The following is a 22,076-nucleotide window of genomic DNA, read 5'->3' as shown; positions in this document are numbered from 1 at the left end:
AAAATAGAAATAAAAGATTGACAGACTGTGAAAAAGAGCAGAAATGACTAAATCCTGCAGAAAAGTGGGTCCCCAGCCCCCCCAGTGTCTGACCAATACTGTACTACTGACTTTAAGCATTTGCCATTGCAGCAGGTTTTGTATATTTATGAAGTCTTAATTTTAGCCGATATTAACCCAGTTAAGTTTGTGATTGAAATGTGAGCTGTAAACATGAAGTCTTACTAACACAATGTTTACACAGCTAAAAGGTATAACCAGTCAGACATTTATAAAAACACAGACTCTGCAAACACAAGATACAAACAAATAGCAGACATTTACATACAAAGTAGAATCTTAATTATTTTACTGCCTCTCTACCCTCTTCCATCATAGTGTTTTTGCAGCACTGCTAATGCCCCTGTTCTGCCTCAGAGTTAAGAATATTCTTATTCAAAGTGTTTTATGTAAGTTAATTAGGTGTTCTGTTATATGTAGTAAAGTACACGCAGGAATAGTTTTCATTGACCTTTATTTTGGAAAACATGATACGCTACGTGTTTTAAACAGTAGAAGAAGAGTTATGCCGGAGAAAACATGGTACTCGAGTTGGACACTGTATTGATTTTTCCCACGAAAGCATTGGCTGTAAGTTTAGTATTTATTTCTGTTATTACTACTTACATTATTCCTGTGGCTGTAAGCTAGTAAACGTTTCATTCATTCATCATTCAATGCATTATGTTTGTCGCGCTTCTCTGCTAGCGATGCTCTCTCGATGTTTATGCTAGCGCTATGTGTGTGTGAACGTAACGCTATTAGCTTACTTTGATGTGATGCTAGCGCCATGTGTGTGAATGGGTAGTTAGCACATTGTTCATGTGTAGTATATTCAGATATAGCTTAATAGGCTATAGCTATTGTTGTACAGGAGACTAAGCTTCTGTCTTTTTCTGTCTGTTTAGTTTTCACTCGTTAATGTCACCGCCTGAAGACAAAAAAGAGCAGGCGCTCGTCGTCCTGGCTCGTGAATTCGAGTTTGGCTTGCTGTTGATCTGTGTCAACGACTGGAAGTGCACACACACAGGGAGAACAGTATACCCCCTCTCTTCTCCGTCAGCCACTGCTCCATAGTCCTTTTCTTCAGGTCGGCTCTGGAGCACATCTCCCTGGTCTTCCTGTGGAACCTGTGGCCAGTGCCTCTGACCATGTGTCGGCCACACAGGGAACACATCCTCCATTTTGGAGGGAGCCCAAGACCTTCCCGTGTGACTTTCCACTTTTTATGATGTTTCCAGATGGTGGTCCGGGGTATACAGGACTTCACCCACTGCCTCAAAGTCATCCGTCCTGCGGCCGCCGTCTCGCAAAAGTAGTTTCCTCTGTAGCTAAAGTGTCCCTTGTGCCCCGCCGGACCACCAGAGGGGAAGTTTTGCTGCTGCTGTCTGTGGCTCTTCCTCCTTCACGCTGCTGGCTGGAAAAAGAACAAAACAGAAATGTTATTTAAAAACAAACCTTACAAAACAAAACCCAGCGGGCATCCTAACGGACACCTACAACAGATAATCAGTCGTCGGCCGTGGCCCTCTGCTCAGATAGCCACTGCTCTGGGTACTTCCCGCTGTTGAGCAGAAGTGCTTTCAGTTTCTGGCATGCCCATATTCACTTGTTTCGGACATGCCACACAGCTGGCAGGTGTATGCCTTCTTTTTGTGGAAAGGCCAGCCCTTCCTCCTGGCCTTTGCCTCCTCCAGGGACCTCTTCTTGTGCGGGAAACCCTGGGCTGAGCCTCCTCCTTCATGTCCCTGAGGAAGTCCTCCACAGAACGACCCGAGGCAGTGGCGCAAAGGTCTACACCATTATCCTTGGTATGCCCGTACGACCGGCGCTTGGGCGTTCCGCATTTGGAGCAGGGTAAAACTTTGGAAGTTTCCTCATTTTCTGGATGTCCTTACCCTTCCTCTTGGCTACGGCCACTGCCTCAACCCTCTTCTTACTCCTGTACTCTATGGACCTGGGGAGCTCCTCTCCCTCAGGGACAGGAGGGTAGTCCCTCACCCGCATCATGGTGCTGGGCCTCTGTTTCCTAGCTGTACGAGACAATGTACGAAAAGGAGCGTTTGTGCATCAGATGAGCAGGTGCCACTGAGCGGACAGCAGAGTAATGTGAAGAAGAACCCTAACCCACATTCCTCTCTACTCACGTTTAGTTTTCTTCCACTTCTTGACCTGATCTTCAGCGACCCAGTGCTTCTCCTGGCTGGATGTGGTACACAGATTCTGCATGTTCACACATACAACGAAGAAGAGGGGGGGTTACTTTGCAATGCATGTGAACGTTTAACATCGACACTATGGATGTATTTTATTAACCATCTCAGCATATCAATCCTAACTTTATTCTTCCCAGTCTGACTCGGACCAGGCTGGTCAGAGTCTGAAGAGATGACCACCACAGAGTCATCTTCACTCTCCAAACCAGAGGAGATCACGATGGCTGTGTTGGGCACGGGAGTCTGCATGGAAACACATATGAGTAAAAAAAAAAAAGAATAAGTTAGCCAGGATTCTATTGATGGGAACCCTTTGCTATGTGTTTGAAGGTCCAGCTGTGCAGAGAGCATCAGCATATGAAACGTACCTCTTCTTTCCTGATAGTGGTACCAGCCTGGTCCGAGTCAGAATCCTCTTAGTCCTCCTCACAGGTGAATCACCAGGACTTGGGGCGTGCGTGGACACAACACAAATCTAAATACATTTGATTGACTTTAGGTTACAGAATATTAAAGTACTTGTCTGTAGAAGCCGTCCTGCTGAGAAATACTACAACTCTACCTTTCTTTCTTTTGACATTAGCGCCAGGAGGCGCGAAGCCCGAGCAGCCTTGGTCTTCACGGCATCCTGCAGAGCCTCAGCGGTCCATCTGGCTGGGTGTGGGACTAGGATTCTGCTTGGACACACGCGCACACACAAATGTAAAAAAGAGGGGGAGTTACTTTGGTTTCTTTGCTATGTGTTTGAAGGTCCAACTGTCCAGAGAGCATCAGCATATGAAACTTACCTCTTTCTTAATTGTCAAAGTGGTACCAGCCTGATCGGAGTCAGAATCTGATGAGGGGGACACAACTGTCCTCACAGGAGAATAAGCAGGACTAGGGGCCTGCGTGGACACAGGAGGAGAGAAGCCCGAGCAGCCTTGGTCTCCTCGGCGTCCTGCAGAGCCTCCGCGGTCCAGCGCTCCACCTGGGTGGGTGTGGGATTGGGAGCCTGCATGGACACAGATGAAAGAATGAGGTGAGTGTCATTAAATGGATACCAGAGTGGATTACGGTTGAGTGTGTGAGTTAACATTAAATCAGGAAAGAAAGAGATGCTCTGTTCCAGACTGAAATCTTACCTTTTCTCTCTCTAGCTGCCAATTTGGACTTTGTCCCGCTATAGCGTCCTGGTCTTCTCAGAGGACATGATTCAGTTGGAAGTTCAAATGAAGAAAGTTTTCCAGAGTGAATTGAAAGACAGCTCTGAGGCTTTCACCTTTATTGTGGACCAGTCACCCCCCCCCCCCCCCCAAACCAATCAGAATTCTCCCTTTGTACCCTAACCCCACCCCATTTTAACACCTTGCTCCTCCATTGTGTTGGGCCGGACAGAAACAGGCTGGGGTTGAGGCGGCGGTGGCCGTATGAAACACACGAGGGAAGAGGTTATAGAGCAGACACAAATGGTGGGTGTGGTTGAATGATGGCTGACTGCTGCTGGACGCGGGGGCAGACAGAGGAAAGGCTGGAGGCACCTCTTTCCTCCTGTAGACCCCCTGGCCAGCTGTGTCCTCAGGGTCCTTGTAGACCAGGTGGTCGGCAGGCTCCTGTGGAGCCTCCAGCAGCTGCATGGCCTGGGGCAACGGGGTCGTGGCCACCATGGGCACAAAGGTGGAGGGAATGGCCTGCTGCAGCATCCTCCGCTCCATGGCCTTCCCTCTTTCACGACGTCAGACCGATAGCAGACAGACAGGCTTCAGTGTAAATCTCAGGAGGAAACCAAAGTGTTAATGCCTCACCAGTGAGTGTCAAGTTCTGGATCTGAAGCGGTTTATCCTCAGGGCCAGGCTGCTCCACGTTGGTTTACAACTGTCAAGTTCTCCTCTTGTTCAATTTCCAAAAGGACACAAGTACAACTCAAATTTCCAACTTAATCTTGGCTTTGTCAGATTATTGGTCTGTCAATAGATTAGTGGTCAATTAGTAGTAGATTAGGTTGTAAACCTTTAAAGACAGAACCAAAGTTAACATTTCAGACATTTTTAAATACATTTTAAATGCCTCCACCACTTAGACATTACACTTTGAATAAATTAAGACAATTTCATGAATCTTACAAGGTTGATAAAGTTAAAGCATTTGACAGAACTTAACATTTTACTATTTTGTATCTTACTCTTAATTTCTTTCAAACTCAAAATGATCATTATTTTAGCATAAATCCATTCAACTCAAATCCATTAATTAGGTCAATGCTGCAATGTGTGTCTTTAACCAAGCTACACAAATAAACATAAGAAGCCGTATTTCAAAACATCATGAAAGTAAATCAAACACTCCACCAACCATTGGCGTCTTTGGACTGAACTTGTGAGTTAACTTGGAGCGTCTTCCCTCTGCAGTTTGTTTGCCTGAATGACTGAGCACCTCCGTGTCTTAACAGGTGCTCCAAATCAGTGATAATGACTGATCAGGTGCAAAGCAGCCAGTTTGCTGCTGCTGGTGCACTCTGGGAAGTGCAGTTCTATGATAGAGCATCATTCCTGTGAATCAGCTTAACACACACATTTATTACCCAGCTTCTTCAGGACCAGGGCAGCTCTAAAGGGGGAGGACTGACATCAGTAAAGTAAGAGTCATGTAAGTTAAGTGTAATAAGTTCTCATATATAATACACTTGGTATTGTCATGTGACAGATAACACAAATAAAGGCATTCAATTTGTGCCTCCATAGTGCTTACGTAGACGCTGTCAGGAGTGGCTGGCTGTCTGTGGCCATGGTCCTGCTGCTCTCCCTCGGCCTGGGAGACAGCTGGAGGGGGGACCTCTGTGTCAGCGGGCAGGATCTTAAGTGACATTCAGAGAGAATGGGAGAGAACAGTGGATTAAAACATTAAAGTAAGAGAGGGTGTGTGTGTGTGTGTGTGTGTATGTTTGCACCCACCCTGTCAGCAGACGCTGGCGCTCCATAATCAGGGTCTGGCCTGGTTGTGTCTCTGTTTCAGAGGAGAGCCTCAATGCTGAAGAGCAGCTCCTCCCCAAAGCCCTCATCGACTGCGAGGCTCTCCTCAACTTCCTCCTGCTCTTCTTCCTCCTCCTCCAGCCGGAGGTCATCAGGGACATCAGGATCTCCCCACAAATCCTGATCAGCCCTGTGATCCGACTGAGCCAACAGGTAATCCATACCTGTCAGCTCGCCTTAAACAGACAAACAAACCAGAGTTAAAATAAATGAGAGAGACCCACAGAAAAAACGAGTGTGTAGTCGCCGTGTATGCTGAGTGCTTACCGGTGGACTCCCTTGCTTCCATGTAGGTTTCAACCAGCATGAGCCCATAAAACTCCTGGGTCAGTCGGTTGAGAACCTGCTGCTGCTGCTGGCTGTAGCAGCGGAGGTGTAGTGTAGTGACGGCCTCCCGTCCTCTGTCCTCATTCCACCGGCTCCTCCCCTCCAGCAAGTACAAGTTGAAGTACGCTCCACATGCACTGGTCCCTAAAACAAGACCAGGTCCCACACAGCAATGTGAGAATAGTAACTACATTTAGAAAGATGTAACTAAATGAGCACACTCACACACTTACCGGGGATGAACCGGTTCAGATGGAGGTGGAAGGACTCTATGGATGCGGTGCCACAAGCACGTCGATAAATGTGCAAGACCACCCCTCCCTTGGTGATCTGGCCCTTCTTCATATAGAAGTCCAACCCCGGCACGTCCTGAAAGCAGGCAGTGTGCTTCCGCTTCGTCTCCCACACTGTCTGCATCTTTGCCTGGTCCAAAAGAGGAAGGCCTATGGCCTCTTTTGGCATTCCTGTACCTGGTCAGGGTCTCCTCAATGGCCGCCTCAGTCTCCCGTGCCCCGCGTGTGTGGCGGCGGCAGTGCCGGGCCAGCTCCTTGATGAAGACCCTGCTCCAGGACCCAGGCTCCGCTGCCTCCTTGGCATCCTACAACTGCGAGACATCCTCCTGGCTCTACTTGAATATGGCATGGGAGAGATGCCTCATAAAACTTGGATAGAGAGGATGTCTCTCAGTGGTGACGCCCGGAGAGAACCGCCGCGTAAAATGCCAGATGTCCAGGCAAAACCGGGAGGCGGTCCCACTCTCTGAACAGGCTCTGCACGGCGGTCCTCTCCTGGGTTGTGCAGCAGCCACGGTCCACATAGAGCAGCTCTGGCGGGGCCACTCCAGCGTCCCTGTAGCGCCGCATCAACCCAGCAGCCATCCTCTCCAGTCTCTGGCCCTCCTCCACGGTCAGCACGGACATCAGGACCTGCCCGTGCTCATTGCCGATGTTTGTGCACCACGAGCTCTGCCCGCCAGCTTCTTGGTGATCTGTGCATATAAAAAACATACTTGGCTGCTATATACACTGTTGGAATTTAAAATGTTTTATGTGCATAAACATTGTTTGTGATTTGCATTATACATTCAAGCCAAAAGGTAAAAGCATTATTTCAATATAAATGAAGACATGTTGGTCATGCATTAAGTTTGTTGTTATAAGTATATAGTTGGTTGTTTGTGGCATTAAGTTGTTTTGCAATACATTCCGTTAGAATCCAGCCTCTCCTAAATGTGTCAGAAGTAGAATTGATTGTTAGGGACCTTCCTGGATCTGGTTCCAGTCCCACTGTTACGTCCACTGCTTTTTTGCTCTGCAAGTCCTGAACTGAGGGTCATAAACTTTCTGTCACATTCCGACTGAAAGATAACGAATAAGCACACAAACACATCACATATCACTGTGACCTGGAGACCCCCCCCCCCCCACCCCACCCTTTGTGGATAAGACTAGGAGTCCAAGAGCCGAAGAGCCAGACAAAGGAAGGGGAGATCTGTGATAGCTTGATCCAACTTTGTCTTAGGATATCCTATGTAATAAAATGGATTCACACATCAACATCTGAAATTTTGACTACTAATTGCCTGAATCCTGAGAATGGAGCGGGATTTAGCTCCAACAACACTCAAGTGATCCATGCAATATTATGTATGAACCACTGTCCTAGTTGTCATAACTAGCATGTTAGTTAGCACTAATTAACCTATGTTAATGTTAACTATTGTGGCTACGTTGAAGAAACTAGAATATAAGACATGTTTTCAGTTATTTCACACTTTTTTGTTAAGTACATAATTCCAATTGTGGTCAATCGTAGTTCTGATGCCTTCAGCAATAATATACAGCAGGGGTCTTCAACAGGGGGTCCGCGGAGGTACTGCATGGGGGTCGCGAAAGTTTTGGTTGATTAGACTTTTTTTTATATCCCCCCCCCCCCCCTGCAATTTTTTCCACTAATTGAAATGTCTTTATATACACATTAACATGAATTCAACACACTGTAGTAAACAGATAAATGGAGGCAGAAGATGTCTTTCAGTCATCAATGCATACATGGCACTATAGGACCATGCATGTTCAAATTCTAAATTCTATTTTTCCAAAATTGCAATTTAACATTCCAGACCTGCAGCTTAACAATCTGGAATTTTGACCTAACATTGTAGATCGACAGCCTAACATTCTAGAAATTAAACCTAACATTCTAGAACTACAACATAGCATTCCAGAACTGCAATTTAACATTCCAGACCTGAGATCCTAGATTCTAGAGCTACAACATGGCATTCTATAACTGTAAGTATCATTTTAGGCCATCTCAGGGTCGTGAGTTCGAGCCCCATGTTGGGCGGTGGTGTTTTAGAGAGTGGGAATCCTTGAGTTCTACACAGTAATAGGTGGTTGTATTGGTGCAGAACGGCTGTCAAAGCCCCAAGATTGGCACTTCCATTCAAGAGTAAATGTGCCTGCACTTTACTGCCAGTGCTGACCTCCTGTTCCTCAGATCATGTCTGGTGATGTTCAAATTCTAAATTTTATTGTGTTAGAACTGACACTTAACATTCCAGAACTGCAGCTCAACAACCTGGAACTTTGACCTAACATTCTAGATCGACAGGCTAACATTCTAGAAATTAAACCTAACATTCTAGAACTACAACATAGCATTCCAGAACTGCAATTTAACATTCCAGACCTGCAGTTTAACAATCTGGATTTTTGACCTAACATTCTAGATCGACAGCCTAACATTCTAGTAATTAATCCTAACATTCTGGAATTACAACATAGCATTCTAGAACTGTAAATATCATTTTAGGGCATCTTAGGGTCATGTGTTCAAGCTCCATGTTGGGCGGTGGTGTTTTATGGCGTTTTTCCACTGCTGGTAACAGCTCGACTCGACTTGACTCGCCTCTACACGACTCAACTCATTCTGCGTCCGTTTTCCATTGCAAAATGAGTAACGCCTCAGCGTGGCTGGTCACCATAGCTACGCCTGATGATGTAATTTTCAACGCGACTCACAACAGCACGTCGGCTACTCGCCACAGCCAGAAGAAATGTTTTGTTTCAAAAGAAGCTGAAGGAAGCAACAAAATCACCGCTATAAAAAAACAAGAGTTTGGGAATTCCGACGGAGTTCAGACGTCGACATGACGGTTGTTCGCCGACACAAAAGGGTAAGTTAAGTTTCCTGGTAACGTCAGCTAACATTTGCATGTGTTAGGGGCCCTGGTCAGTATTTACTATACGCTAGCGTTATATAAAGTACATGAACTTTAGCAACCATGATTACACACCAACATGAATGCTGTTTACTGTTTGTGTTTCAGAGCATTCACGCTTTGCAAAATTGCCGCCGCAGACCATCTGGTGGCCGACGTCCGACCGGTGAGATCTCTGGCTCTGACCTACTGGGCTTCGTATAATCTTTATGAGAGTCACGGATAGTTTTATGACAACTGGGATGCATGTGGGACAGCAGAGCTGGTGTTGACACTGTCACAGGGTGTAGAGGAAGAAGACCGGGGTGTACGGGAGGGTTTGATGCGCTACTTGAATAGCTAAATAAAAACTTTTCTTTGATAAATTGTCTTTTTTTTCCCTTTTTTTAAATAACAGTGTGCAATATTGGAAACGACATAAAGCCCCTAATGGCCCTTAATATTAAACAGTTGAAAAGTGAGAATAGTGCAGAGAGTAGATAATCTGGTGTCTGGCTAGATTTTTTTTTTAAATGTCCGGTTTGTTCTGGACACACACTCAGCACTCTTGTTTGCTAAGAACGCGGTGATCCGACCAACCAGCAGTCTGCAGGTTTCCACGTCACCTTTTGGTATCGCCTCGGCTCGCTTGGAACCTCGACTGAGGTAGTACTAAAAAAAGAACCTGGTAGCAGGTCCCAGGGACTTTTTTTCGTAATGGAAAACCACAAAAGCAGAGTATATACCATGCAGTGGAAAACCGCCATTAGAGAGTGGGAATCCCTGAGTTCTACACAGTAATAGGTGGTTGGTGCGGAACGGCTGTCAAAGCCAAAAGATTGGCACTTCCATTCCAGAGTAAATGTGCCTGTATTTTACGACCAGTGCTGACCTCCTGTTCCTCAGATCATGTCTGGTGACAATGCATGTTCAAATTCTAAATTCTATTGTTCCAGACCTGCAGCTTAACAATCTGGAACTTTGACCTAACATTCTAGATCGACAGCCTAACATTCTAGAAATTAAACTTAACATTCTAGAACTACAACATAGCATTTTAGAACTGTAAGTGACATTTTAGGGCCACAACTTATAAAAATTCTAAAACTTCAACCTATTGTTTTTGAACTTCAGAGCTTAGAATGGCAGCTTAACATTCTAGAACTGCAGCTTAACATTCTTGAACTTAAACCTAACATTCTAGAACTGCAGACTAACATTCTAGAACTTCAACTTAACATTATAAAACTGTAAGTAATATTTTATGACTGCAACTCTTAAAATTCTAAAACTTTGTTCTTGAAATGCAACTCAACATTCCAGAACTGTAGCTTAACATTCAATCAATCAATCAAAATGTATTTATATAGCACTTTACAACTACCAGCAGGTATCCAAAGTGCTTTAACAAAATGAGTAAAATCACAACAACAGAAAGAGTAAACATAGAAAACAATAAAATCAGAAAAGGTTACAAAGAAACAAAAGAATGAAATTATCACACCACTGCTACGTATTAAAAGCCAGACTGAACAGATATGTTTTGAGTTTGGACCGGAAAAGAGTGACATCTGTAATAGTACGTATATCAGGGGGTAAATTGTTCCAGAGTCTCGGGGCAGCAACTGCAAAAGCCTGATCACCCGCTAGGGATGAGTGAGTACAGCATTATCAGTATCTGTATCTGTTTACCACATGAATTATCTGTATCCGGATCCGTACTCTGACTGGGCGGGGCCTAAACCGGAAATGGTCAGATTTAACCCGAAGTGGGTCGGGTTCTCTTGAAATGGGCGGGGCTTTAACCGGTATGTTATTTAAGCATGCAATTGATATGAGTTGATCAAAAATTGTTATAGTTATTGCTGATTTGAAAACTATTTACATGACAGCATCGAGCTTCAGATCAATGGTGTTGTCATGGTAACAAACAAACTATATACAGAACGTTTTGCAACAATGAATACAACACATGCTGTTGCAATTATGAAGTAAAATGTAATGAACAGAGTTTTCAGAGAAATGAGTTTTCATACTCAATATAACTTTATTTTTTTAACTTTTTTATTTTTTTATGATCAGTGTGTATTTTTTTTTTTTTAATTCCACACCAGGTATATGTGTGTGTGTGTGTGTGTGTGTGTGTGTGTGTGTGTGTGTGTGTGTGTGTGTGTGTGTGTGTGTGTGTGTGTAAGAGAGCGACAGAGAGAGAGGGGGCGGGGGGGGGGCAGCTGACAGTAAAAAAAAAAGAGACGCAACTGGAGTTGCATTTAAACCAAGCAGCATGTCTGAAACCCACGTTCACCAGAAATCCACTGGTTACTATGTAAGGACTACAAACCCCACGTTCACCAGAAATCTACTCGTTACTACGTAAGGACTACAAACCCCACGTTCACCAGAAATCTACTGGTTACTATGTAAGGACTGCAAACCCCACGTTCACCAGAAATCTACTGGTTACTATGTAAGGACTACAAACCCCACGTTCACCAGAAATCTACTGGTTACTATGTAAGGACTACAAACCAAAGTTAAAAACAAACCTGAAGCTGAAGAAACCCTAAACGTTAACGGAACAGATCCGCAGACCGACTGCCTGCCTGACGGAGCGGGAGCGCGAGAGCGAGCGAGCGAGAGATAGAGAGAGAGAGAGAGAGCGCATTTCTCCATGTTCTGTGTGTGTGTGATTGATCTGAGCGGGTTTGTAGGCGGGGGGGGGGGGCGCTGTGATTATCACAGAACGCTGCGCGGCCAGTTGAGGAGTTTTATTCAATCCGAGCACGGATATTGACTCATATTACTCGGATAATACTTGTACTCGGCAAAAGTGCTTTATCCGTACCGGATACTCGTTTCAGCCGGATACTCGGATCACCCCTAATAACGGAATACTGTCTAGTCCAGCTAGTCCCGCTGGCTGTGCAGGGCCTGCACAAGCTGGCTCAGTGTCCCCAGGAAGGCCTGATTAAAGGCTGCAGTTGCTGCCATTTCTTCCCTCCTCAAGGCTGCTTCCTGCACTCTTGCCTGGGCAGCATCATCAAACACCATCTGGAAATGGCGCTCCCATTGCTCCTGATCGGACTCATGCATCTCCCTCAGGAGAGCCAGATGCTCCTGCTCCCTAGGATGTTTCCTCCTCCGGCCTGAATTAAAAACAAAAACATTTGTTTTCATAATGGAGCTTGCAACAACTCAAATATGTTTAAGTGTATTAATTTAAGCACAGTGTATAGATTCCCAGACTACGGACTAGAAGAGTTGACTTTTTCTGTCATGCTGCTAAACCGTTGCCTTTTCCCACAGAAAGTTAAATCAGCATGTCTGGGATATCTTCACAGCATGTCTGGGATATCTTCACGACATTCAGTTTTACATGTGAGGTCATTGCGTTCTTTGGGTGCTTTATGTGCCATGTCCATTTGACTGCACATTACATTTAGCGTGTACGAAAAGTCACATTCCTCTCAGGTTTTAAATCATTATATACTAACCGGTAGCCGGACTTGCAGGTGACGATGGTGCTGCCCGTGCTGGAGTCGCCGGGGTCGACGCTTCTCCTGCCTGTGCTGGAGTTGCCGGTGCCCAATAGTCATCGACAGGAGTCTCTGAATGCTCCAAGATCGTTGAAAAGGAATCTTGAATAGAAAGATCAGTTGCCGGTTAACCCTCATGTTGCATATGTGTAACTGCAGGCTGTATTATTACAAACGTTTTCATCTCAAGCTCATTGGGAAATAACGTTAGCACTAGCAGCGAGCTAGAGCTAGCAGTGATAGCATTATTGTTATCTGCTATATGTTTTACACAAGTTTACGAGTAGCCTTAACTATCATGGTTGACAATAACTAACTTAAACAAACTTTCAAGCAGTGTGCCTGCAGACGTTAAAGTTTAGAAACACTTACCATCCTCTATCATGGACTCCAACAGAGTGGTGGCCGAGTCAAGCCCGCACTCCCTCCCATTGCTCGACGGTCTTTGTCCGTTTATCGCATCCATTTGCGCAAACCACTTTCAATTTTTTCTATTGGAACCACTCCGGCCGTTGTGATCCTTAATGGCGCGATAGTCGCTTTTTAGCTTTTTCAGCTTCTCCCTGCACTGCTGGAAAGTGCGACTGTAGCGATGAGGACATGAGTTCAGCGACCTGTTTGTATACTTTCTCATTACGCGTCGCCCCATCTAGCTCTCGCTGGATCCGCTCATCCGCAACCAGAAACAAAAACGTCTTCACTTCCTCTGTTGACCACGGCGTGGTTTTGCGGCTGTCCATGTTGAACTTTGAAAAGTACGAATAGTGCAGAGAGTAGCTAGATACTTGGTGGCTGGCTAGAATGTTTTTTAAATGGCGCGTTTGTTGTACACACACTCCGCGCTCTTGTTTGCTGATGACGCAGTCAGAAGTGACGATTCTCTCAGACCAATCAGCAGTCTCCAGGTTTTCACGTCACCTTTTGGTATCGCCTCGGCTCGCTTGGAACCTCGACTGAGGTAGTACTAAAAAAAGTACCTGGTAGCAGGTCCCAGGGACTTTTTTGCGTAATAGAAAACCAAAAAAGGCGAGGCGAGTCGATACCACGCAGTGGAAAACCGCCATTAGTATTAAAATGTTACTTTTAGCTCTAGAGTCTCGTGCTCTACAGACTGAGCTACCCAGGCATTTCTTGAGTTTTAAGATGCGGTACAAAAATGTTACGGGACAGCATGAAGAAGGACCCAGACGCAGAGCAGCAGGCAAAAGGTACAGATGTTTAATAAGTGCCACAAGTCAACAAAACACAGGAGCAACAGAAGGAGTCCAAAAACAATCCAAACGAGGGCTCAGGGAACAGGCAAAATCCAAACAGAAAAACAGGTCACAAGGAAAAACTCACAGGGGGTGGCTGGAGCTCCGACAGGTAGGCCAGGGACGACAGGGAAACAAGTAGGCTGGAAGACACACAGGGCGACGGCATACAAGCAAACAAACTGGAATGATCCAACAAGAGGCAAAGGAACACTGGGGTAAAATACAGGAGGTAATAAAGTAACAGGGAACAGGTGAGACATCAGGTGAACAACATTAGGGCGGGGCAGGACAATCAGACAAACAAAGTAAAGCCAGACAAGACAAGACCAGACCAGACAGGAAGCTGACTACCAAATAAAACAGGAAACAGAACATACAGACGCTTACCGGGAACAGGAGACAGATCAGACACACGGGACCGGGAAAACGCTGAGACATTCACAGGGAGGCAAAAACAGGAAAACAACCCAACAAAACCCCAAACCACAACATAAAATGTTACTTAAGGTTCTAAATGTTACATGTTGTTCTTGATTGGTAAGCTGCAGTTCTAGAATGCTAGGTTTAAGTTCTAGAATGTTAAATTGCATTTGCTACATTTGCATGCTACAGGTCTAGAACAATAGTTCAAGATTTAGAATTTTAAAGATTACTGTCACAAATGTTACAAACAGTTCTAGAATGTTATGCTTTAGGTCTAGAATGTTAAGTTTAAGTTCTAGAATGTTAAACTGCCATTCTAGAATATTAGGTTTAAGTTCTAGAATGTTAAACTGCCATTCTAGAATATTAGGTTTAAGTTCTAGAATGTTAAACTGCCATTCTAGAATGTTAGGTTTAAGTTCTGGAATGTTGGTGGAAATGCAGGCAGAAGGCTCCTAATCAGCCCACCATGGCCGCTCCAGACCCTCCACAGGCCACTGTCGCCCCTCCAGATCCTCCACAGGCCACTGTTGCCCCTCCAGATCCTCCACAGGCCACTGTCGCCCCCCAGATCCTCCACAGGCCACTGTCGCCCCTCCAGACCTTTCACAGGCCACTCTCACCCTTCAGACCCTCCACAGGCCACTTTTGCCCCTCCAGCTCCTCCACAGGCCCCCAAACAGACAACCCTGGCCCCTGAAGACCCTCAACAGCAACCTATAATCTCCACTGGCAAGCGGAGAACTGTAAGTTGTCCACATTGTCAACTAAAATTAAACGTGAAAATTTTTAAAAAACATGTCTCAAGGAAGCATACAATTGCCTTTGAAACTGTTACTAGGGACCGATTATTGGCATGCAAGTCTGTGGATCCTAAAAATGGAGTGTTTGCTGTTGAGAAGTAATTTTGTATGCCAGCAATACCAATCGACGTTGTGAAAAATACTTGAGGCCCCACACCAAAATTGATGTGCGAGGTGGAACATTGCTGTCGCAATGCTTACTTTACTGTACGGTCAAGCATGCTCCCTTTTGAATGTCAGCATATAATGTCCTTAATGTTCTGCCCACGTGCGGACAAACCAGCAGTGTATTTGCCACAGGAGGCCTTGGTGGAAATGGTGGGAAACAATTGGTTTGGAGATCGCAAATCCATTCTCCTTCAGCGTCAACAGGAGGCAGATGCTGCGGGTGTGCCCCTGTCTCTTAAACTTTCTGTTGGTGGCCCAGCCACAAAATTTCACATTTCTGTTTACGACCAAAGGTGTCCTACTATTCTAGGCTTGGAAGGGTTGTGGTAGCATACAACAGGAAGCAGAACAGCTGGCATTGCCCATGTTCAAAAGCTAGGCATTCATGTCTCCACAAATCAGTTGGAAATGGCACCTTTTTGCAACACAAAGGGAGCTGTTTAAAAGGGTTAAATCCGCTGAACAGGAAAGCATTTCACCACATCCCACCACAGATCAAACAGCCACAAGTGAAATGAAGGAAGGGTCTTATTCACCAAATGACCAAGGGGTAGCAAAATTGCTGAATGACCTTAATTCACATAAAACGTAACCTGCTGAACTCCCCGAGGCTGTCATCGAACAGTCAAGAGATGGAAAGCAGTTGGGTACCTTGCCGAAGCACTTGACACTAAAGGAGTACAGATGCAAGGAGTGTGATGACATACTCACTGACCCTATACTCATCACGTCAAAAGGGAGGATTCTAATGACCACAGGCATAGTTGAAGGTGAGTGGTTTAAATGGTTCTACATTTTTACATTGTTATCATACAGTGAGGTTTCACCCCCCAAAAAAGAAAAGGAAACAATGTAAAAGGCATTCTTGGCATTTTAACACCTTTTTGTTCAATTTTCTTAATAGGGATTTCAACCTACAGCAAGTCATGCGTGAAGTGTGGCATGTTCTACAGACATCAGGAGTGGGATGAAGGTCTCCACAACTTTGATGACCACATAATCCTGCCTCTGCACTTATGCCTCACAATAAGGAATGCATTACAGGTGAGAACTTAAAAATTTGAAAAAATAAATCTCAAAATAGATTTCAGAATGTCAATCTCCCAAAAGATAATGTATATTTCAATCAGATTATTGTTGCATTTCCGCTCATTTTCACAGAGACATACTGCTGTCAGCAGAGTTGTTGAAACAATTGAGGCAACTGAGGGAGTGTCCTTCCCAAACAAGGAAAGGGTTCTTCAGGGGTATCTCCATTTTGAGGCCCTTACTGAACATGACTACAACTTTGCTTGTGTATCATGTGGATACAGCCCAGCTGTTGCTGTGATGGACCTACATAAGAAGGGTGTTTTCAATACGCCATGCAAGTTAGACAATTTTTGTTGTTGTCATAATTTATAGAATTAAATGTTTTATCATAACTCCTCTCTCTGAATTATTATGCTGAACAGTCACAGGGTTTCCACATGTAGACAACTAAACACAAACTTTTCCTTTAACAGTCAGTGACATCGAGGGGCCCCCTCAAGACTATGATTGACAGGTGGACATCAACAAATTCTGGGATGCTATTGCCACAGAAATCATCAGTCGGGGTTTCATGACATGAAAAGTCATGCAGAAACGTGTTTTTGAGAACAAAATGGTATGTACATAAGTGTGTGAATTCACTGAAAGTGGTCCCTAATATTACCTCTTTTTGTTTCTTAAGGTGGTTGAAACAATCCTTTTATTGTGCCACCAAAAAACCACAACTGGGCTCCATGGATTGGAACACATACTAGGCAATCCACTGTAGTCCTGGACACAGAACATGACAAATTACAAGCATCTAAATGACTACTGAAGGTGATGACATGCAGGTAACAAAAGAACGCCTAGCTGATGAACTCCTTAACTGGAAGGTTAGTTGTGAAAGTGAAATAAGATTTCTGAAATAAAATGTTTTGGCACTGTCAAAATATGCTTAAGATAAACATTGACTTAGAAATGTTTTTGTACAACAGGTAGAGGAGGTGAGAGCGCTGTGCGAGCAGTGGGGTTTGGACAGCAAAGGCTCCAATGATGGATCTTGTCCTAAGACGGCATGAAAAGATGTCTAATAGGGTCACCTACAACAGAGTTTTTGAGAAGGTCTGGGTGCCTCTGGTGAGTGAAATAAAATATGACATTTCAATCATTTTTAAGTAATTTAATCCCTGAAAATCTGCAAGTACATGAGTATGAATAAACACTCGTGTTGTGTAGGTGGCAATGCTGTAATCACTTGTCCATGTGGCATTGTGTGCTCTGTCAAATTTAATCTACGAGCGGACAGTCCACGTGATTATATGGACATGTTACTGTCATGGACACACTTTCCCAACATCAAAGTCTACAACTATGCCAGGGGACTGGCGTTACATGGCAACCGCCGACAACCAGGGACTTTCCATCCTTTTCAAGGACTGTCGGTGGAGCCTAATGTGGACAACATTAAGCAGGCTTCAGAGGGGAAACTAACAGCGAATATGTCCTGGTTGAAGCACCCCAAGGTACCAGCGAACGATAATGGCCATCCTCTCACTGGGTCTTCAGAGCATTTTGTTCTTAGTGATGTATTCCACCAGGGGAACAGCAGGGATGAGAGGACCCGTGCCTGAGCTTGCTGGTTACATCAACAGCCAGTGTGTGGAGCAGCTGTTGTCAGGCATGAAGAAGAACAATTACTTCTTGAACATTGCAGAAGAGCAATACAAAAGATTGTTCCAGAAAATGGGGAGATGCAGTTGGACAGCTATGGGAGACTCATGTTGGGTGGGTTATTCCTTTGTGCTTTTTTCTCCTTTAAGACTTGTGCAAAGCTCAAAACAATAAAAATACGAGGACCTGTATATTTTTGCTGTGTTAATTAATTGTAAGTTACAATTATAGATTTAAATTGTACCAATTTAGCACATGGCCTCCTATTTAGAATGGGTATATTTCTACTTTTGTTAGTGCACAAAGATGAATGTTTTTTTTCTTTTATGCTGGTATAAAAGGAAAATGTAACCTAATTTCATTGAACAGCTCCTTCCCTTCAACCTGGGATGTCCGCCACGTCCTTTTGCTTTAGTGGAGGAAGTGAGGAACAACAGAAGTGTGAGTCAGCTGCTTTAATGAAGCAACTTTTAAATAGAATGATTTTTTTTGTGTTCTTTCGATTAGTGTACTATGACAAAGAGCAATAGACTTCACCAGTCTTCAGAAAGTCAAGCCAAATAAGGCCTGCTGGGTCAGAGTTTCAAAACATGCAAAAAAAAAAAAAAAAAAGGTGATGCAAATCAACTGTAGGCTACTATGAATTGTGCTTACTATTACAAGGTACAGGTCTTGACTTTTTTTCTTCTTTCCCTTAGTCAATGGAGGTTTTGGATAGGACCAAAGATCCTAATAAACATCCAGCATTTGTGGACAATGTGGTCCTCACTCGAGCGGACTTTTGTAGTCTGGGACTGATTGAGGACATCAGTGGAACAGTAAGAATTGAGAACGTACGCTAATGAGATGATGCATATTGATTGTGCAAGCTGATGTAATTCAATTGTTAAATTTTTTTTTTTTTACCGATGTGTCTATACTCTGGCAGATCCTGAACAGCTGTCTCGAAATGATAGAAAAGGTCATTTTTGAAAAAATATTCAAACAAATTGGAATGGATTTATCAACAGTTCAACATTAAGAGATCAACTATATCTGTTACAGAGAGTGGCGGGATGTTTGCAGCAAACAGCCATGTTATAGCAACTTGGTTTCCACCAGTGTCCTTGAATCCTATGGATCACCTGCCGGTAATTTTGTGTTGATTCTTCAATAAGTTAGCTTTTTAGTTAAATAATGAAGTTATTTTTTTAACTACTCACATTTTATATTAACATATTTTCCTGTGTAGGTGAATGCAGCAACTCTGCAGTGCATTCTGCTCCCAGTTTGGATACCTGGACACTGGACTATGCGTGTACGTAAATGTAGTTTTTTAGGCTTTTTCTGTTTAAACTTACTATAAAACAAAGTTTCCCGTTGCAATCTTAATCATTGCAAAAATTGCAGTGCATCACAGATAAATCTTTAAGCATTCCCTGTAGTTTTCTGTTGTGTTCTGTACAAGGTCAACTTTTAAAGTCAAAATGCGTTACTGTGTATCTGTTTATATTCTAACCCTTTAACTGATAATAAACCACAGAAAAGGAAGATTTACTTCCTAGATCCACTTTATGGCATTGGCTGGAGAGATGACTGGACCGTACCATTCAATTTTTTTAGGGCAATAAGTTTTTTTTTGCCTTCTGGATGGTGGTAGTTCTTTTTTCCCCACTTGTTGTCCTTTTTTTCTTTTTTTTAAATCTATGGTTCTGTTTTATATAAACTTAGATTTTTGGCATATTAGTGTATGACACACAATTCCTATTTGGTGCTTAAAAGCAACGAAAACAAAACATTGCCCACATTTCACAGCAGGGCAGTTCTGTTTGAGTCCTTTATGACAAGAGTCCCATTAAGAGTTTCCTCGGCACATTTTCTGCCATTTTGCCCTGTGGGTGGGGGGGGGGGGGGGGGGGGGGGGGGGGGGTGTTGGGGGTCCTTTTGTTTTTTTTTTTTGCAACTTAAGCAAGTGCTTTCCATTATCTTAAAATGTAATTTGGAGTACATAGCCATAGATTTCAAATTTTACCCATCTGCACCAGACTTGGCCCATTTTAGCCCCCATGCTAAAAGTTCTCTGTCACAAGGACTAAGTGGGTACATGAAATTGCGAAGTTCCAACCTCTGGACAGTTCCTAAATGTTCAAAGCATTGGTATATGTTGGTTTTTAAACTTTACATTACCAGAGCTGCCAACTTTTCCCAAAACCTTGAGTGAGATTTGGGGGGGGCCATATTTTGCCGCGTAAAAAGCAATTTCTTTGGCTCTTTCAGGATTATTATACTCCACTGTTTAATTGGGATTTGTTATATGTGGGGGGATGGGGCTCCCTAGGGGGGTCTGGGGTATGCCCCCCCCCCCCCCCCAGGAAAAAGTTTTGAAAAATAAACCATTAAATGGCACTTTCTAGAGTTTTGTGCAAAAGAAATGGAGAAATCAAGTCTTGCATGATATGTGCAAAACTGTTGGGTTTAAGAACCTTTGTGTGTTTGTTGCATCAACAGGTTTTAGGGCATTCAGCATTTCCATTATTAACTTCTTATGATATAAAACTGACCCACACAATGTGCAAAACATAATGAACCACATGAAGAGACAGTAGCAGTTCAGCAACAGCTGAGAAGATCTGGGTCTGTGGTGAACAGGTCCAGGGGTCCCTGGTGTAGGGACCGGGAGGGACCCAAAGTTAAATAATGTTGAGGGATCACTCAGACCACTGAAATTCTAAAGAATGAGAACCACTGAGTTACATAAATTCTAATCCTTTGTGCCCAGGTTCAGTCGTTTGGCCCTCATCCTATCCTCCCCCCTCCCCCCCCCCCCACCCCCCCCCCCCCCCCCCCCCACACTTACTGGATTTACTTTTTTGGGAAAATAAAGACTATTTGTTCATTTTATAAACATTGAATGAATTATTTACAGATACATTTAGAGATGCACAGAGGTTAGAGAAGCACCATAGGCCCAACGTTGCAGTATCGTATATATAGTATAGTATATACATATATATACATATATTTATATATAATAAAGTATAGTCTGATGTGTTTCATCAGATTTCTGCTCATGTCTACAACTTTGTGCACATTCAAACCATAACAACTCCCATCTCTGTTGTCCGAGATTGGAGAGTTGTATAATACAGTCACTGTGCATGTCATTGCTTGCTCCGCTGATATGGTGGATCTCATTCAGACCGTCTGACAGACACAGAGGCCCATTTGGGTCTCTGGTCTTGACAGAGTTTAGAGGTGGCCGTACGCTGCTCTTCATCGGAGGTTCCGCACAGATGCAACGCGTCCACTGCCCACAGCAGAGCGCGTCCACTACAATGAACTGAAGTTGCTTACACCCTAGCCGCGCTGCTCACCTCTATGTTTACAGAGAGAGTGGACACCAAGCGACGGAGGGTCTGTGATACTCAGAGCTCATACTGAAGCCGGGAAATGCACCTGGGATGGCTTGTAAAAAAAATGTTTTCAGTTTGCGACCATTTGAAATTCCACAGACAGGGAGCGCTCTTGAACCCACTCACAGTCTCTGAAAGCACAACTAGTCGATCACGATGCTCAACACAGGTAAAAACATAGATAAACTCATCTTTCAGAAATTTGACCGACCGGGTTGACACTTCAGGAGGAAAAAATCCCACCGGGTGGCACTTCAGCGTGAGAAATCGAGGGGGGGGGGGTGGGTGTGAGCGTGTGAACCGGTCAAATGCGTGTGTCTCACGGCCGATGCGTGAGAGTTGCAGCCCGGCATTACATTTACTATTCCAATCACCGTCTTCTCAGAAGTGTTGCTCAACCTTGTCCCTGGACCTTGGAGGACTTTCGGCGCAGATGACAGGTATTTCTTTAAATAATTCTTAGGAAACTGACCACTTGTTCATCAATCTTTCATTAATAATTGTTTACTGCTCATACAACAGGGCCTACAAAGCAAGGTTCGTCTAACAACTGTGGCACGTATGTTTTGGTAGGGTAAGATGTTGCTATTCTGTATATTACTGGTCATTTTGTGTAGTACGTTTTTCAATTATTGCACTGCATCTACGGCATGCAAATTCACACTATTGTTACTCATACTGCTTGTATTTCTTTCTTTTTTTGACTTTTTTTACTATAGTATGCGTTTTATGTGGCGATTTCATTACTTATAATTTGTTATTGAGATACAATCCAACGTTTTACTAAAATCAAGTGATATGTCATATTGATTGTACCATGGTTATTTAGCAGCCTGTATGTCCAAGACAAATTTCCCTTGGGACAAATAATATCTTGAATCTTGATTGTATTTTACTGATTTCCCATTTATTCCACCTGTCAGACTTCTGCAAACTGCCAGCCTGTCACTCTACCTGTAGCCTTCATGAGAAACAGGTTTCCAGTGTGTTTTGGAAATTACCATACAAATGTGTTATT

The 22,076-nt window shown here is 43.9% G+C and overlaps 1 pseudogene; it reads left to right on the top strand.

The window, feature by feature from the left end:
• The first annotated feature begins 13,487 nt into the window (after window positions 1–13,487).
• On the top strand, window positions 13,488–18,484 carry LOC116683119 (uncharacterized; annotated as a pseudogene).
• Window positions 18,485–22,076: the final 3,592 nt, after the last annotated feature.

The sequence above is a fragment of the Etheostoma spectabile genome, unplaced genomic scaffold, assembly GCF_008692095.1.
Source record: "Etheostoma spectabile isolate EspeVRDwgs_2016 unplaced genomic scaffold, UIUC_Espe_1.0 scaffold00018897, whole genome shotgun sequence".
NCBI classification, from domain to species: Eukaryota; Metazoa; Chordata; class Actinopteri; order Perciformes; family Percidae; genus Etheostoma; species Etheostoma spectabile.
The sequence above is the reverse complement of the archived record's forward strand: the minus strand, read 5'-3'. Positions and strand labels throughout refer to the sequence as shown.